The sequence below is a fragment of the Octopus bimaculoides genome, chromosome 10 (assembly GCF_046866305.1).
Source record: "Octopus bimaculoides isolate indiv1 chromosome 10, ASM4686630v1, whole genome shotgun sequence".
NCBI classification, from domain to species: Eukaryota; Metazoa; Mollusca; class Cephalopoda; order Octopoda; family Octopodidae; genus Octopus; species Octopus bimaculoides.
In genome coordinates, this window is record NC_142937.1 from 63,158,890 (window position 1) to 63,179,898 (window position 21,009).

The 21,009-nt window shown below is 33.4% G+C and overlaps 1 protein-coding gene across 11 annotated transcripts in view; it reads right to left on the reverse strand.

Moving 5' to 3' along the window:
- Positions 1-21,009, reverse strand: part of LOC106884059 (uncharacterized) — a 282,957-nt gene that overhangs the window by 51,438 nt on the left and 210,510 nt on the right. Inside the window, exon 1 of one of the 11 annotated variants that reach the window (XM_089358726.1) lies at positions 10,822-11,058. The exons of the other annotated variants lie outside the window; for them this stretch is intronic. The gene's annotated coding sequence lies outside the window, so the exon portion shown is untranslated. Of the gene's footprint in view, positions 1-10,821; positions 11,059-21,009 lie in introns of those variants that run through there. 11 annotated transcript variants of the gene reach the window in all.

Genomic DNA, 21,009 nt, shown 5'->3' on the forward strand with positions numbered 1-21,009 from the left:
AAAGTTAAAAATAATAGGGCTCACTCTTCCTCACAAACATGCTGTGGCAGTTGGGGATTGACACCCTCATTGCTCCTTAAATCACAGGTAGCTGCAAGAAGGTTTATTGGGGATTCTCAGTTGTCTTACATTTGAAGACATCTGAGAGACACCCGTATTAATTGATTAAACTGACCTGAAATTTATTTTATTGATTCTCAAAGGATGAAAGACAAAAACCAACCCACTGCAGGACTAAACTAAAATAGTGAGATAGCAACTAAAACCTCACAAAGCATTTTGTATAATACTTTGATGATTCTGATCACTTACTTGCCTTGATCCTTTAGCATTCAGATTACTCTATCAAATGTAATGCTTATTTATTCATTTGAATTAATCATTGTAGTTTTGAGACTTGGATAGTGTGAATATTTTTAGAATGACACTATAGGATAGGTGTAAGAAGCTGGATCTGGCAAGTTTGGATTTAATAAACAGGTGAAATATTTTGGCCAGATATTGCCAGTTTAAATGCTAAAGGGTTAAAGTTGTTACATGGAATGTATGTTTTGTCTAAGTTACTCCATAATCTCCTTTTTCTACATTGTGATCAGAAGGAAGATCTAAACAACATTGGTAAGATGGCTGTTCCAAAGTGTTCTTTAACAAAAACAAGAAATAAACTAGTTTTGCATTCCATTCAATTATTCAGTAACTTCCTCTCAAGAAGGACGGAACATGAGAGAGAGCCGGTGCTTTCTTAGGTGATGAAATATAAACTTAAACAGAGGTGTTTATCTATTGAACATACTAATGGCATAACAGATGGACTTCTGAAATGATCAGCTTAAATCCAAACGTTGAAAGGATCAAAAACAGTTGTAGCTTTAGTCACCTTGGAATTGTCTGCACTAAATCACATTACTATGGCAACTGAAATAATTCTAATTGATTCCTTCCGAGAACTGACATTATGAAACAGCAGATATATAGATAGTATAACTAAATCAGAGGACAGCCATTTAATTTACTGATTTCAACAAGTGAAGTCCAGTTACATTTTTTAAGAGTACCTATTGGTAAGTTTTATTTCCTTCTACCGTTGGAAGATTGAGCAATTATCTTCATGTTGTTGCTCTTTTGAAGACTTTCACTTCATGTCATCAAATTACTTGTGTTGATTCAATGATATAATATCCACAAAGTAAGTAACAAGTTGATAGAAGAAAATCAAATAAAACTTTTAAAAATACAGCCTTCAGATCTTTAGTCATTATCTAAACAGATTAAGTATTTTGATATAACAAATTTGGCTTCTCGTAAAGATTAGAATCATTAAAAGAAAGAAGTCCACAGAGTTTAGGCATGAATTTCATAGCATTTTCAATGAAAGAAGATAAAAGAGTAAATACACTGGATATGAAAATTTAAGAGAATTCTTAGATGACATTCTAAGAATTTAAAAGGACAAAATATTTCAAGAAGAGGACAAAAAAAAGAGAGAGTATAAATGTCTATCCTAAAAGGGTATCATAAAGAAAAAGGAAAATCAAGAGAATGGCTTAATATTTTGTTCCAATAGTTTAAGGTTGTTAACTTTATTTTTGTGATGGTTAAGTAGTGAATGAGTGTAATAAATTAAACTCAAGAAATTTACCACATTAAGTGTTTGAGTCCAGTTGGAATAACTCTGAGTTTTATCTTGCAGACCCTCATTTATTGAAAAACATGCTTCACTAGAATAGCAAGTGTAATTACAGCAAAGAAAAAATGTTGAAAAGCAAAGAGAATAACTGATATCAAGAAAAAACTAGGGTCTATATTATGTAGAAATTATGAAGTTGACCAATAAAAAATAAAAAATGTTAAAATAGCAAATAAAGGAAAGTTAAAATATAAAATGAGACTAAAGTACAACAGGAAGAAATGTTGTTTAAACAAACATGCAAGAAGACAGCTAAGTTGTTTAGTTGTTCAAAAACCTACAGGAAAAACAGCTAAAACAATGCTATACGCTGCCAAAGTAAAGTAGGAGTGTGCAAATGTGTGCGTGTGCGTGTAGAAGTATTATAAAACTATGAGACATCTCTAGCAGAATGCATAAATTCCAGAAATATTTGCGATATCCCTGTGGAATCTTTTCATCTTCAATAGTGTACATTTCATTTATAAATGTTAAACATAGGTTGAATGGGTCTGCAAATACATAAATTTATTAAGTTTGGTGTTTCTGTAAAGTAAAGCTAGAAATCTGAAATACACATTGATGGAATCTCAAATAAATAAATGCTAATGAAGGGTGAAGTTTTTCCATCTTCCATAAAGTTAAATAATTTGTAATTTGTGACATCAGTAGATATATATTAAAATGTTAACTGGAAGGACTGATTAATTAATGGCAATGGGGTTTACAGCAGAATCTTCCACATGTTTGTGGTTTCATTTAAATTTTGATTAAGAACATTCTTGATAATTCTGATGTAACCAGCGAAAGTGGAATGTGAAATGGAAACAGTTTTGTTTGAAGCTTGAATGGTTCTTGAACCAATGACTTCCAGAGTATGCAATGACCATGTTTTCTGGATGCATTCTAAACAAAATCTCAGCAAAAAGTTTGGCATAATTTTGACTAACGGGAAGGTGGCGAGCTGGCAGAAATGTTAGCACGCCAGGTGAAATGCTTAGCACTATTTAGTCTGTCTTTATGTTCTGAGTTCAAATTCTGCTGAGGTCGACTTTGCCTTTCATCCTTTCGGGGTCAATAAATTAAGTACCAGTTACGCACTGGGGTCGATATAATCGACTTAATACCTTTGTCTGTCCTTGTTTGTCCCCTCTATGTTTAGCCTCTTGAGGGCAATACAGAAATAAGTATTGAGTCTGTCTTTATGTTCTGAGTTCAAATTCTGCTGAGGTCGACTTTGCCTTTTATCCTTTTGGGGTCAATAAATTAAATACCAGTTGCATGCTGAGGTCAATCCAATTGACTGACCAGCACCCAAACATTTCGGGCCTTGTGCTTAGAATAGAAATGATTTTGACTGACGGTGTAAAAATAAAAAGCCTAATGCAAATAACTATTTCAATAACCTGAGAAGAACTGTGCCATTTTTATACTGCACAGAATCAAAGACAAATATTTCAAACTTCAACATAAAGACATCAAAATAAATAAGCAAAGATCAAAAACATTCATCAAGCCTATTTTAGAAAAAGGTAGCTCTTTGATAGTAGCATTGGTAGAAAGTGAGATGGAGAGAGAGAGAGGAAGAGGGAGATAGTTTACAATGAAGTAGCAGTGGGAGGACAACATGAAGCAGTGGGAGGGAGGGCTACATGTAGCAGTGTAATGCAAAATATCTCTTGATTGAGCTGGCTTAATTAATAGATAGTTAAATACTGTTTAAAAAAGTTGAGCATTGGAGACCAGGAGTCTAGCATGATCTAAATATAGATCTATTGGCAACTTTAGAGGTGCATGCACCACAGACTCTTGGTTACTTAGATTAAATTATTCAGTTCTTGGATAGTTTTTCTATAAATATCAAACATTATTTAAAATGAATGAGTAAAGCTAAATAGTTCTCAAGAAGTATTTACATCATCACAAGTAGTGTGCACGAGGTTGTGATCATTACTTTATTCTTTTTACTTCTCCAGTCATTCAGACTGTGGTCATACAGGAGCATATCTTGAGTTTAGGGGTTCAAAATATCCCATTCTCCTGCACAATACTTATTCTGTAGTCACTTTTGGCCAGACCACTAAGTTGCAGGGATATAAACAAACCAAGACTGGTTGTTGTCAAAGAGTGGAACAAAAGTTTAAACAGTAAAATTGCACTCTCTCTCTCTCTCTCTCTCTCTCTCTCACACACACATATGCACAGGATTCCATTTAGTTTCCATCTACCAAATTCACTCACAAGGTGTATTGGTCAGCCTAGGGCTACAAAAGTCACTTGTTCAACCTACCATGTAGTGGGACTGAACTTGAAAGCATGTGGCTGCAAAGATAACTTCTTATCCATATCTGTGCTTACACACACACACACACACACACACACACAGATACGCACAGACACATGCATGTGTGCAGACAGACACACGCACAAATACACACATGCATGCAGGCAAACAAACACATGCACACACAGATATATACAGAAAGACACACACACATGCAAACAGACACACAGAGGTAGACAACAGTAGAAAACTCTAAAACTGACTTTTTGCTCAGCACTTCTCTGAGTTTCCCATATTTATTTGTTCTCCCACATAGAAATCATAACACATCTACACAAATCCAAACTTAACTTTAAATTTAAACATATGACCTTGAGTCTCAACTTTATCTGAATGTAGGATAAATTCCATACTGAAACAGCTATTCTCTAGCCAAATCCAATCATACACTGTGTTTGTTAACTGAACCTTGTGCATGACCACTGGTCAGAATGGTCAACACTGTATTCTGTTATCTTTAAGATGTTAATGTCTGACTGGAAGGAGATTTGCTAAGCATTTTTTCTGGATCAAGTGATCACATAAAAGGACACTTCATTTTAATTTTAGGGTTGATGTGATTTACATTTTATGAATTTCATTAAAATTCTTTCATCAGTTTTGGCAATCCAATTTAGTGTTGAGTATGATTCTATCTAATCATGTCCCTTATGACATTGATTTCAAATTTTGGCACAAGGCCAGTGATTTGGGGTAATTGGGTAACACTCCAGTATTCAACTGGTACTTATTTTATCGACCCTGAAAGGATGAAAGGCAAAGTTAACCTCAGCAGGATTTGAACTCAGAATGCAAAGATGAACGAAATGCTGCTAAGCAATTTTCCCGGCTCAGTAACAATTCTGCTAGCTTGCTGCTGTAGTGTGACCTACATATGAATAGTATCTCTTATATTTGGTATTAGTTTATTTTTCTTGGTCCTTGTTTGGACTCTTTCTAATATACAACTAAATCTAGTTATTTATATTCAACCCCAGATAAGCTAGTGAGCTAGCAAGATTGTTAGCATGCTTGGCAAAATACTTAGTGGGATTTCGTCCATCTTTTACATTCTGAGTTCAAATTCCACCAAGGCTGCTTTTGCCTTTCATCCTTTCAGGGTTGATAAAATGAGTACCCTTGAGTACTGGGACTGATGTAATTAACTTAGGCCGCTTCCCTAAAATTATTGGTATTGTGCCAAAATTTGAAACCAGTATTTAACCTCAGATCTAGTTTCACTCAACAAAACTCAAGGATACAGTACAAAAAAAAAAAACAAAAAAAAACTGTATTCTGTATTCTTTAAGATGATAGTGTGTGTTTGGAGGGAGATTTGGTTAATATTTCTTGCAGATCAAGTGATCATATAAAAGGACTCTAGTTTAATTTAAAGGTTGATGTAATTTACATTTTATTAATTACCCTCATTAAAATTCTTTCATTAGTTTTATGGTAGTGATTCATAAAAACCCTTTTGATACAAACTGACCCAAGAGCCAACCCATTGCTTCTAACAAAAAAAAAAAAACAAAAAAAAAAACAGATTTTAAAATGATTCAAAATTAAGCTTTCCACCAAAATTTCATATTAATTTTTGTTCCCAACACCAGTTTATTTTACAAACTTATCTTACTTATTCTTTATCATTTTAAAAATTCGTTGAAAATACGGCAGTGTTGTATTTCATCAGAAATGTGGTTAACGAAAAGGTTAAAGAAATATGTGTGCTACTTAAATTTCAGAGCTATTTCATGTTGCAAAATATCATAAATAAAACGTGGTACACCATACAAGGATCAGTATAAGCCTATAATACATATTGTTCATAATGCAGTATAACCTAGCCTTGTTATACTAAGTGACTGGTCTAACTAACTGGTGAGTAAATAGTCACAGTGAAAATAGCATAGAAAATAAATTCAAGTACCTAATTCGAGAAGACAGAATAGCAGGCACTCTGTACAGTAATTGGTTATGTGGTCACAAACTTCTTGATCTTTTCTATCTGAAATGAGTGCTTATAAAGCTTACTATCATTTTATATTCAAGCGCTCTTAACAGCTAATTCATTCATAAATTTCAAAATATAATTCAACAGATATTTAAAAGCTGTTATCTTACATATCAAGCTACTTTATATACATTTCTTTAATTTATCTACCTATACAAACTAATAATAATAATAATAATGATGATGATGATGATGATGATGATGATGATAATAATGATAGTCATCATCATATCATCTACATGATCATTTACCTATCTACCTAGTGTAGAGCAGATAAATAAGTTTATGCAAGTTTAGTAAAGTCAAGTATAGCCGCTGGTTTTGTTATATTTGCCAGATTTGCATCTATACAAAGTGTAAAAAGTGGTTGGGAGGAGTGGCTTATATCAACAGGACAGGATTTCATATATATGTATGTATATACATATTTACATACATATACACACACACACAAACATACACTCATATGCACATATATACATATGCATATAAGCATACATATGTATATAAGCATACATATGTATATATCTACATATTTTAACATCCACTTACATACATATATATATACACACAAGTTATCGTCATCATGTTTTAATATCTACTCGTATACATATATATATATATATATATATATATATATATACACACATACATATACATATTCACACACAAAGACACACACATATCATTATCATCATCATCATTGTGTTTTAACATCCACTTGCCCAAGCAAAACAAAAGCGAGATGAAATTGACTGAAGCAGAATTTTCTATGGTTAGATGCCCTTCTGATGCCAAAACTTCAACTGTTTTCAAGCAAGGCAATACAGTCTGTCAGTTTATCAAACAACAAACAGCCAGGACATGCTTCCGCAGAGGAAAGTAAACAAATGGCACTGTTTGTACGAAGAGTGCAGCTTGTTGACAATCAGGTCTTGCATGACAAGAAGCTTGAAACATAACTTTTGTAGTGGACTGCAAAGGAAATCATCAGCATGAAAAGCGAGGCTCTTGATTATAATCAGCAATCACATATGTCAAATTAAGGAGGAAAATGAACTAAGTCATATACACACACAAACACAAATATTCACATATATACCAGCATGAAAAATAGATGTTAAACTATGATGAAGATGATGGCCTATATGTAGATATATGGGAGAACGTACGAAAAAAAACAACAACAGACGAGGACAGGTGGTGTAAACAACAAAAGGATGTATTAGTTTGACGCTCGGGAATACAGAAATTCTTTAACGTTTTACAGAGTATAAAAGAGACAAGTTATCCTGGCAGATACCTATTACCTCTTGAATTGGTTTAGATGTTGGTTATCCACAACAGTCCATTATATAGTACCCAGGCTCAAAAAGAGATACTGGTACTGGCAAACTTCACTCATTGACTAATTCCATGTTCTTATTCAAAGCTGCAAATATTTTGTTGTGTATTTAATGACATTAATAATGAATAGGCGAGGGGAGATTTTATTCACATCCCCAGATTTCTTTATTCAAATGTTTTCTAAAGAATGTATGTCTGACCTACATATGTTTCAACTGCAGTGACTGCACATTGCTTTGTATGCATTTATGCATTCTAGTTGCTGCAATTTTATCAAGGGTCCATCACTGACGATGTTTTTAAAGTGAACTGATTCAAACAGGCATCCTGCATTGGTATTCAGTTGAAAGTAATAGCATCACTATTTATATTCAACTAGCCTTTTCTAATAGCAGAAATCTAACACACAAATTATAACAGTGATATCAACATTCTTAAATACTCTGTGGAATATTTGCAGTTCTGTATATGCATATATATATATATATATATATATATAAATATAATTTTTACTTGTTTCAGTCATTAAAATGCAGCCATGCTGAGACACCGTGCTGAAGAATTTTAGTTGATGAATCGACCCCAGTACTCGTTTTTATTTTAAGCCTGTTACTTATTTTAGCAGTCTCTTTTGCCGAACTGCTAAATTAGAGGGACACAAACACCAGCTGTCGAATGGAAGTGAGGGACAAATAAAGACACAGACAGACAGAAAGACACACACACAATAGGCTTCTTTCAGTTTCTGCTTACCAAATCCACTCACAAGGCTTTGGTTGGTCCGAGGCTATTGTAGAAGACACTTGCCACAGGTGCCACATGCAGTGAGACTGAACCTGGAACCATGTGGTTGGGAAGCAAATTTCTTATGACACAGTCACACCTGCGGCTATATATATATATATATATATATATATATATATATATATATATATATACATATATATATATACATATACATATATATATATATATATATATATATATATATATAGATTCAAGGCTTGAATACGGTACTTATGCGAAGGCACCCGAATATCACATCCCAAAAAGATGGGTGATTAAAATCAAACAATAAGCAACACGGATTTCAAAAGTGATTGCAGTACGCACGTTTCATGCTACTTCAATTTATTTAAGTAATGTGAGCATTACCTTAAATGCAATATGAAGAGCAATCTTCAGCTGCACGAAAAAATGTAGAAAAAAAGACATATTACAAATGTGGCAACATATTAAAACCAAGTGGGAGAGAGCAGAGGAAGAATATATAAGTCCATCTTGACATAGCAGGGTCTATCAGGCTAGTAATTGATTCTAGACAAAAGTTTTAACTGTCTCAGAATTCTATTGTTTCTTATCTAGTGGTGATAGCAAAGGGACAATTACTTCTAAAGAGAGGGAAGGTGTAAGAAGACTTTTGCAAGTTTCTGTCAATCAATCAGACTTACAATGTATTGGGTTGGTCAACTCACAGCTGTAGTAGAGGACATTAACTTATAATGTCCTTTCAGAAAGACTAACCCTCAACCATTTAGTTCTGAAGCGAACTCCCTAACCACATGCCCATACTTGTGCCTATATCTCTCTACCTACACACACACACTCTCTCTCTCTCTAAATATGTACATATGAGCAAATGAAGGAGCCTAAATGTAATTGTGCAACCTGCTAAAAGTAGAACCCAGCTAACCTTAAAAGCACAACCTACAATCTTAGAGAGAACACTTTGAATAAGCTAATCTCAGATACACTACTCCTGGAAACAAATGTTGGAAAGTCTTGGTTTCCATCTGAGGTCTGCTTCACAGAAACTGACCTGCAGCTGAACAACAAATCTGGACCATAAGTAAATTTCCATATAAGATATGAATATGAGAAGCGTGTACTGACAAGCACTAACTGGACAATATTCAGAATACAAAGCTTTTCTGATTTATCTTAGTTATGTCTTGTTTCTTTGAAGAGAATCTTTGCAGGAGAATTGTTTCTGTGAAATTAATCACTATTTCATGTAACTGAAATGACATGTTGCTGTAAAGTAAGCCTTGAGCATCTCTGCTTGAGTAGACCTAGTTGTATAGAGCTAGAAAAATGGAAACACACAAGTAACCCAGAGGTCAACTACACTTAATTATGCCATGTTTACAGGATGTCTTGCTTGTCAATTTGGAAGGGCATTTATCACTTGGTTAGCGTTCCAGACATAAATAACTCTTTTATTTGTAGGATATCCGGTCCTAAAAATTTAGGACAAAACATGCAGTTTTAATTTTGGAAGTGGTCGAAGGTCTTGTGTTGTTTAATGATAGCAACAAATCCAAGTGCTGTTTTTTAACCCTAAAACAATGTTTCTAAGTTTTTACTTATATTAGCTGGCAAACAAAACATGACGAGAAAGCTTAACATTTGTAAGTAAATAAAAAAAGAGAAGAAATATATATATATATATATATAAAGCTACCTATAAATATTTCACTTTATTACAGTTCCTGTGAAACAAATGCTTGAATAAATTTCATAATACTGTACAATAAAACAAAGCAGACTATGAAGTTATAAAGACATTAAAGCTATCTGCTTCAGAAAGAAACTAAATATAGTTGGTGAATAAAAAGGTGCTTGTCAAAGGGACTTGCTCTCACCTGCTCCACTGTTTACTGAGTAATTGAATTACCTACAAGAGCTCTCAAGTTCAGAGTATTACCTATTTTTTAACTAGTATTAATGTTAATAGGTCAAGCCAGATTGACTAGCAAGTGAAAAGGAATGTGTGTCACCTGCCTTTGCCAGAATATCTCAAGGCCATCCCAGCAGAGCTAACATGTCAATAAGGGAATCTAAAGCAAATTGCTCTGTCTGATTACAGTGTGAAAATTAAAGCAAAAGGATTGGGTGGGGTGGGGAGGACACACACACACACACACACAAACACACAAACTATATATACTGTGGGAGAACCAGACACAACTCACAGACACAGAAAAAAAAGAGAAAAAATAGAGAAAGAAAGAGAGCATGCCAGACAATGCGTACATGGATATAATACTGCATATAATACTTGTATGCATAAAGTTACGTATATAGTTATTTAGTATATTTTTCTGTGACAAAAGTAGATAGTAAAAGGATGTGAGTTTAATTACACTTCTTTGTGTGTGTATGTATATATATATATATACATACATACATACATACACACACACATATATACACACACATACATCATCATCATCATCGTTTAACGTCCGCTTTCCATGCTAGCATGGGTTGGACGATTTGACTGAATATATATATATATATATATATATATACACACACACTATATATATATATATATATATATATATATATATATATATATATATATATATATATATATATATATATAAAACTAGGGTTACAACATTTGTAGGAAAAATTGGGATTTATCTTCAGATACAACCAACAGATACATTAGTAAAAACTTACCAAATTTTCAACTATCATCACCTGTCATTGCCTCAATTAGACCACCATCCTGTCCAGGAACAGACATACATTTACATCCATTTAATGTTAAACATATTGTAATCAAGTACTAAGTGTTTTTGAAAGGATTAATCGACCTATTGAAGCAGGGCAGGGCTGACAGCAGTGGTTCTCATGATATTTTAAAGGTACATAGTTTTTTTAGAGACTCCTCTTTTGCAAGACTTTGTTATCAATGTAGTGTGTTAACAAAGCATTTGATTTCACAATACTCCCTGTTACTTCCTGTTAGCTTAACTGACTACATAAGCATGAATTAGAAATATTAGGTGGGGACATGTCACACTGCTTGAGACAAATTATGAATCATTAACTCTGTGGCTTGTTACACAGTAGTACTCTTCCAAGCAATTATGGATCAACTGTATTAATTACTAAAAGTTGCGTTTCTGTATATCTCAGAAATGGATGGCAGCAAGTATGGTAAGGTTTCATTGGCATTACCATTGAACTCTATAACCATATCTTCTTCACATTAAGTCATGTTCAGTTATAGTTGTCACTTGAGAAACCAAAAGTCTTTTGTGACAGATAAAAAACTCAAGTATCAAAATGAGAAACCTCTAATTAACTCTAGCGTATGTGACAAAACACTCAAAACTATTGGCTATGAGATAATATTGAGGTTAAACATAAGCCAACCAATTATAGATGTTAGATCTTCACACCTCACAGTCCAATGTCTTAGTTTGTTTGGGTTTGATAATACACAAAGTGATAAAAATCAATAAGTAAGAACTATATTACAATACTTAGTGTAGGGCAACCCTAGTGATGCTGTTTTCTGGTTCATCTTGGTAAGACTGTTGAACATATTCATTCTTTGAATGATCATGTCTTTTACCAACAATGATATTTTGTCCATTACATTGTTATTCTCCTTATCATAACCATATTTACTATCAACATCATCACTAGCACCATTACATAAATATCTATTTTTCATTGTCAGATAAATTAACAGCATCTTTTCACTTACAGCTGTACAATAGTAACTGTACTTGATTATGTTAATACTGTGTGCTAAATAGTTAATTTTTTTTTTTTTATAGTTAAATGTTATATCACTTGTTAACCAATTCTGATTTGAAAAATAATAACAATAAAACAACAACAATGTATCTACAGAGTGAAGCAACAGAACTTAACTGACACTGAAGAAGAATTTAAACCAAAATCAACACACTGAGGGCAAATAATCACAAAGGTTCACCACATCTTAACCAGAGCAATATAATAAAATATGTGATGATTGATAATAAACATAGTTCAGGTCATTATTTTCAGTATGCATATGAAGGTGTATGTAATAATAGAGAGTCACTGACTGAAGATGTGTAAATAGTCTAAGATATGGACAGTAACTTATAGAATTTTTGAGAAGAAATCAAAACCATAATATAAAACAACAACTTTACAATTCTTATGAAAACTAGTATGATGTAAAAGACTTTGAAGTAACTTCAAATATTATTGAACACTAGAATCCAGACTCTTAGCTTGCACATGAACAATCTTGCTTATTATTGATTTATTTTATTTTTAATTTAAATTTTTTTTTTTTTTTTTGTAATTTCTTTATTGTTGAGATGAAATATCGTGTTTTGAAACTAAAATTTCTTTGTTGCGATTCATATTCAAATAAACATTTCTGCACATTAACAGAACAAAGTAAGAATATACTCAAAAGGTTCTTAAGTAAAGACCAAATCACAAATGCACAGATTGTTCAGGATGATGATGATGATGATGATGATGATGATGTGGGTAACACTCCAGAGAAGGTTAATATTTAATGGGCATCATTAACAAAGGAAAATGAAAGGATCAGGTGAATGTTACCATGGAAACCTAAGCACAGCACAGAGATAGGCCTTAAGGCTGTTCTACAAAGAGAAACGATACATTATAAGAGGATGCTAGAATAAAATGAGACAGGCATCCTGCAGCATGAAACATATGTTAAAGATAGATTGTCAATGAATCTTTGAGTAGATATCTGATATTTGGAATACTGGAATAAGAGATATTCTTAAAAAGAAAAGTGATAATAATACTTGCAGAATGTGAGAATTGAAACTAGATTTGCTATTTGAGTCTATCAACTGAGTATGGGGAGATAACTCGTGCCTGCACCTGTGCCCCCAGCTTCATATCGAGAACACATAAACACACACAGACATCTCGAATAAAAAAGAGATCCACTGGAAAACTACTAAACAGAAACACCTAAATATTTAGAATATTTGCAGGAATTGGAAATTTGCCATTCTAATCCCAACACTGTATCACCACTACAGTCTGCTGAACGGGGCACACTATTATCACTTTCCACTTGAAATCTTTCCTCTTCAACTGATTTGAAGCCATCCCCTTGATCTGTTTGACCAAATTCACATTGACCTTCATCAGAATATTCTAAAATTTGCAGAACTTCATTAATTCTCAACAAGCTATACTGCTGTCATTTCTCCACAAAAGTGCAAAGCTTTTCTGAGCTTCATGTTTAAGAATGGGGAAGAGAACATAAAACAACATCTGAAATAGAGCTATCAGTGAGCAAAAACCATTTGGAATCAACTTCATTTGATACTAATGGCCTGTCTTCATCCTGACTGACCAACTCCATTTTAGTTTGGCTGAATTTTAACATGAGGTCTGTCGCCATTTCAAGAATTCTGCTGAACAATCAAGTTTTTAAAGTCCCAATAAGCTTAACCAGGTTAAATTGTTAACGATCATAAATAAATGAATAAATTCAGCTTCTGCAAACCAAGTTATTTATGAAGATTTTTAATGAAGAAACAATCATCGTCATCATCACCACCACTGCCACCATCATTATTTCCACTGCCATCATCATCATCATCATCATCATCATTACCATCACCGCCATCATCATCATCACAACCACCACCATCACCTCCACCATCATTATATGTTCACATTCCTATGATAGTTTGGGCCAGATGGGACTTGTTGAGACAGATCGTTTTATCCATCCAGATGCACTTCCTGTTGCCAAACCTCACCTGTTTGCAAATAAGGTAATATTTCTCTATGGCCAGAGGACTGGAAATGAACATCATGTTGATACACATTTACAAACACATTATGTCGAGGTATGAGTATACACAAACAAAATCAATCATACACGCATACATACATACAGGCATGATGTTCTATTAGTTTCTATATGCATATATACATGCACACACACACACACACAGACAGTCTATTTAAATATACAACCAAAAGAGCTACTTATAGTTTCATGCTGTTATGATACTTGAACAGGCATATTTATAAAATACGCCATATATCGTAAAGCAATCTTTCAGGCTCTGTTTGTGTGTTATATATATAACTTTTAAAAACAGGGATGCGGAACAATAAGAAAATAAGAAAAAAATATGAAGAAGGTTGGCGCAAAAAATGGAACAAGAAAAAATAAACAAAACCAAGAAAACTAAGATCCTAATTCTCCTTGACTGCAGAAAGCTCATTAAACAAAATAAAAGAAAATATGTTGAAATCTGTGAGACAGCAACTGAATCCAGAACAGGTGGTGCCTGCCGATTTAATATAAGAAACTTGTCCATGTGTCTACACCTGCTAAAAATTTCAGATCTCAAATTGTGTGTGTATGTGTGTGTGTGTGTGTGTGCGCACGCGCGAATACGTGTGTGCATGCGCGTTTATAACTTGCGAGTTTTGAAAGTTACAATTTATGGGTGGTGGTGTTTTTGACAATTTTCTCTTAAACAATTCCTCCACTGGCTTTGTAGCTTTGAAGTCATAAAGAAAAAAAATCCCTCCTTTATTTGCAAAATAGGTGATGGTTAGAGGCAGGAAGGACATCAGCTGACTAATGATAATAAAAAAAAGTGAAATAGAACCCGTGCATGTATTTAGAATTAGCATAATGACCTTCCCAACATACATCACACAAGTTCACATCAAGAATCTTGCAAAATAAGAAAACAGGGGTATACAAAATAAGAAAAAAGAGGTATACAAACAGCAAGCAGTTAACATTTGGATTGTTTATGTCAATGTTAACCATTTCATTGTCAATATTTCGGTTGAACTGCACAGTTTTTGTTTCAATTAATTTTGGAAATAATAACAAATTTATAAAAATAACTTTGTCAGTATTAAGCTGGAGTTTGGAACATAAAAGAATGTGAAATTTTGGAGGCAGGTTTCAATATAGATCACTTTTAAATAGGAGGTTTGTATCAGAATGAAGGCAAATTTCAGGCAGGTTGGAATCAAGAGGGTTAATAAATTATTCAAAAAAATTTACACTGTTTGTATCCCACTCTGACCAAGGGCAGCCTTCAAATTTTTCTATCTAAAAAGGGTTTTTCAACCCAATTTTTACTTGTTATTGTTTATAAACTTTATATATACTTTGAGGACTAATTTTTAAAAATAAATAGAAAGAAAGAAAGAAAGGAAAAAAGAAAGAAATGAAAAGAATTATTTTACAATAAAGTTTAAGTTGAAAACATTTGGAAAGAAAACTTAGGCAGTTACATCAGAACGTGCTACAGGGAATGATGGCATCTAAGTTTTATTGGTTTTTCAAGGTTTATTAATCTAGCCAGATCATCATTGGTAACGAATGATGACAGAATTAAACTTTCAATATCACAATTACAATTATTATTATTGGTAGCAGTAGCAACAACATCATTAACATTATTAGCAATAATAATTTGAGTAGCTTTCATTTAAAACATCAATTAAGCAACAAAAGTCTCTCTTGATTAAATGTTTTCAAGTAGTAGTACTAAGTGTGTAAATGTTCAACAATTTAGATAAAGAGTAAAAAAGAAGAAAAATGAAGACATATACACACAATAGACAGTTAACATTTGGTCTGTTTATGTCAATGTTAATATTTTATTTCAAAAATTTACATCTCACCCCACTCTGACCCAAATATAACACTTGCAGTGGAATTTATATTTGATATTCACGATCTACTTGAACGAGACTACTTCCATATAATCCAATATGAATATTTTTCTCTCAAAAATGGCAAACTTAACAATATACAAAGAAAATGAATATATAGACAGCTACATTTATAAAAAAAATCCCAATCCTACATCACAGCATACTGTTTCTGTAATATTTAATATCTAACAGGATGAAAAAAAAAACAAAAAAACCTTAATTTAGAAATCTTAATCTAAACTGATAATTAAATTTTCAGAAAACAGCACTGTAATTACCATTACAGACAGAAAGAAATTTTAAATTTGAATATGAAACCACAAAAGATTATTGGTGATTTCTTGCCAGAAAATATCATGAAAGGGTAAAAGGACAAAGTAGATAGAATTACAACAGATGTGAAGCCTATTGTAAAGAATTGGCAAATCTTTCACATATAATTATTAAAGATTAAACCCTGCCTAAGCTAGGACCAGAATTTCATCCAGGATCAATATCTAGCTTGGCAACAGCACGATTAGAACAAGGATTCTAGAAATGGGTCAATCCATAACATTGGTCTGGGTATAAAGGTCAACAAGTGCAGTGATACTTTGCCGTATTTTTAATCTCTTATAAGCTTTGCATTTAACAAACCACTTTGCAAAGGAAATTTGAATTTCCTACAGAATTGACTTTCAACTGAGGCTAATAGGCATGCATAAAGTAAAATGTGCTATACATACATGCATACACATATATATATACATATATGTATGTACACACATACATATATTCATACATATATACAAACATGCATACATTGCATACATACATACATACATAAATACCTACATACATACACATATATATATGTGTGTGTGTGTGTGTGTTTGTATATAAACATATATTTATATATGAATGTATATGCATATGGTTTGTACAAACAGGAAAACAAAACTCAAAACATGCGTAAATATATATTTCTCTATTAATAATTGGTGGAAGTTACAAAGTGATTTAAGGGCTGAGAGTTTCATGTGAAATATATATATATATTAATAGTATGGTATGACAACAAAAGAATGAATGAGACCTTGATATTATAGAGGAATTCATCTGTAATATAACAGAGGAATTTATCTGTAATATAATGTGTGACAATTTTTTGATTGTCTTAATAACTGATGAGATGCCGGATCAGATTTCCGCCTTGACATCTGAAACTCAGAGTTTTATTATGGCAACCGAATAATTGTCACATATTATATTATATTATATTATATTATATATATATATATATATATATATGCTTCCTTCTCAACTGTTCGCATTTCTTCTCTCATTCAATCTTTAACTTGTTATGATACGTGGTTTGTGCCTGATGAAAATGTTTGAGGTATTTCTCAGCATATGAAACTATTATTAGCATATAAAAATGTATAATGTGTCTATTAGATAATATTTATCTCTTACCAAATGGAGTTCTTTTTTTTTTTGGTTGATCTTTCCATCATGGAACAGTACATTATATATGTGTATGTGAGTGTATGTTTATGTATATATTTATGCACAGTTATGCACCTATGGATGTATACACTTCCTTCTATATGTTATATATTTATGTCTATGTGTGTGTATTCAGTTTCATACCATATTTATATTCACCAGTGCTCTCATATATGTATGCATACATATCTTTAAATTTTCCTTATTTGTTTATTTATTGAACAGCATAGTGGGCAAACCATTTGAAAAATATGCATTACCCATGTGACATTGTAATTGCTTTTATAATCTGTTCTAGAACAATCCACAGAAATACCATCATCACCTTGATTTGATACCAGTTTGATGAGAATCAACTCAAAACTCTCAGCTTTTGAATGTATGTGCATGTGTCATAAAAAAAAACCCATGCTTCTGCCATGTAAAAAGCACCCAGTCTAGAAAATGGATGCTAAATGATGATGATAATGGCATGGATATATATATATATATATATATGTGTGTGTGTGTGTGTGTGTGTGTGTGTGTGTGTGTTATATGTATGTGCATATATGTGTGTGTCTGTATGTGTGTATGTGTATATATAGCCAGGGAACAGAAAAGAGGTGTGTATGTATATTCTAACAATAAATTTTTCAGTTTCTTATAGAAATCAATATAAAAGATTGCCTTTATGTTTATATGGTTTATATGAGTTGCAGATTTCTTAGATAAGAATATTTGTTTTGCTCAATTCATATCTACAAACAGGTAACAAACAAAACTGCATTTGTATTTAACTGGACAACATATAAATTAAAAGCAAAAAAAGGCCAGAGAACTATTTAAGTTGACAAATATCACAACTCCATCTTTTTATTATTATTTTTTTTTTGTCTAAAGAAACATAGAGCAATCATTTGAACAACAATGGGTCATGTTTTGTTACACATTTGGTACATTATATGGAAGATCACTAAACCATCATACATAATAATCATAAATTTTAACTATCAAAGCTAGGGACAATAGACTGTGTTTTCCTTTATGCAATTCATACAAGAAATATAACCATAGCTGCAAGACAGTCATTTACTGAACATGTATATTTTTTATCTTTTACTTGTTTCAGTCATTAGACCACAGCCATGCTGGAATACTGCCTAGGAGTATTTTTAGTTGAATAAATCAACCCCAGAATATATATTTTTTTCTGAGCCTGGTACTCATTTTATTGGTCTATTTGACTGAACTGCTAAGTTACAGGTATGTAAACACACCAACACCAGTTGTCAAATGGTGGTAGTGGGGAGAAACACAGATACAAAACACACACATGATAGGTTTCTTTCAGTTTCTAACATGTGGGGGATAGGCCCCATTAAGGGGTCTTACTAACTCCTAAGAAGTTGAAATTTTAGGAATATTACTTCATTTGTGTCTAATATCTATGGTTAAAATTTCATCAACAGCAAAAATATATGAATTTTCATGGGGGTTATGACCTCATTTAATGCATGATTACAAATGAATTCAGAGCATTTGAAGGCGTAGGTGTGGGTACAGTGAGTGAATGTTGGCTGATTTGGAGGAGTGGTACTGTGCATGAATGTGTTAGTGTGTTCATGTCTCCCTGTGACGAAGCATGCTTATTGTTAACAAATGTCATGATACATCACTGGTATGTATTGTCATATAAGTCGTGTCATTCATTTGCAATATTCTGCATAAACATATCTAGTTACGGTAGAAATATTACCTTGCTTGGAAATGGGTGAGGGTTAGCGACAGGAAGGGTACCCAGCCACAGAAAATTTTTCTCAACAAATTTCACCTAACACATGCCAGCATTAGAAAAAGAGGACATTAAAATGTTGACGATGGTAGTGATGATGATGATGATGATGATGATATTAATCAATTAATATCAACCTTAGTACATGACTGGTATGTTATTCATGAGCTGCAGAAAGGAATAATGATCTTCGTAGGATTTAAACTTTTTGGGGATGGTCATAATTTGCCTATTAACCACAGTCACTATATACTTGGTCTTCACTTCAACTTTATTATTATTATTATTATTTTAGTGTCCTTTTTCTCAAGTCTTTCTTCACACATTCTGGAACCTTGTCGGTGACTCTCCATCCCACATCTCTCCTCCTGATCTGTTAAGTCCATTCTCTAAACAGAATCACTGAAGAGGTCACATGATGTGTGACGAAAGGCACTAAAGCAAGAAAATGAAGAACAAGTATACAGTGTGTGTGGTCAATTGGTAAAAAAATATCACCATCCCTAAATATAACAATATCTGTTTCAAACACGATTTCACATCAGGAATCTTGCGGAACAAATTCATGAACATAAAAATCCTCTTTCATTGATGACAACAATATGGAAATAACCCTTTCTACTATAGGCACTTGACCTGGATTTTGTATTGAAGGGGGACGGTCTATCACATTGACCCCAGTACTCAACTGGTACTTAATTTATCGACCCCAAAAGGATGAAAGGCAAAGCTGACCTCAGCAGAATTTGAACTCAGAACGTGGTGACAGATGAAATACCACTAAGTATTTCGCCTGGCGTGCTAACAATCCTGCCAGCTCGATAATGACCATTTCTACTAATTCTTATATTTAACCTGGCAGAAACCACATTATTAACTCATCAGGTATGACAGGTTAAATAAAGCAAAGCAAAATCTTCAACTTTGGGCCAACAGATGGCATCTCACCATGAAAGATGGTGAGCTGGCAGAATCGTTAACACACCAGATTTAATATTTAGCAGCATTTTTTCTGGCTCTTTATGCTCTGGGTCAACGTTGCCTTCCATCCCTTTTAGGGTCAATGTAATTGATTTTCCCCCTCCAACCCCCTCACTTCTTCAAATCTGCTGGCTTTGAAGCTTACAGTGAACTGGCATCCTGTCCAGGAGCAATGTTGCTCTGTCAAGTGCTTTTATGCTATTGAAATTGAGTAATTGGCCTTATGATTCCTAGGGCTAAGAAAACATAAAAACAAATTGTTGTGATGATCCCCACCCCGTTGCTTTTTATACATCTCCTCTATTCCCTGTGTACTACTTATACTCCCCCCTCCCCACTGTTCTTTGTGAGTAAGCCCTCTCTTTCTCACTCTGTCTCTATCATTCCCGCTAACTCTCTCCCACCTCCCTCTCCCTTCTTGTTCTACTGGAGTAGCGAAGTATCCCTTCTGTAGTAAGACAGCTATCCTTGACCATCTATCATTAATCCAACCTCACACTTTGGACACGGCCACTTCTCTCTCGGTTCCTCTCCCTCTCTCAGTTGAGATGTTCTTGTCTTGCAAGCTTCTTGGTGACCCCACAGGTGCTGGTGTGACATAAAAAGGACCCATATTGGTGCCACATATATATATAATACCTGTACTGCTGTCATGTATAAAGCAACCGTGCTGGTGCCACATGAAAATGCACCCATGCTACTGCCATGTAAAAAGCACCAGTACACTCTGTGGAGTGGTTATATTAAGAAGGGCATCTGGCAGTAGAAAACCTGCCAAAACAGATGATTGGATCCTGGTGTGGCTCTCCAGCATGCCAGCTCCTGTCAAATCACCCAATCCATGCCAGTATGGAAAATGGATGTTAAATGATGATGATGACGATGATGACAAAATTTTACAAAAACCTATTATTTTT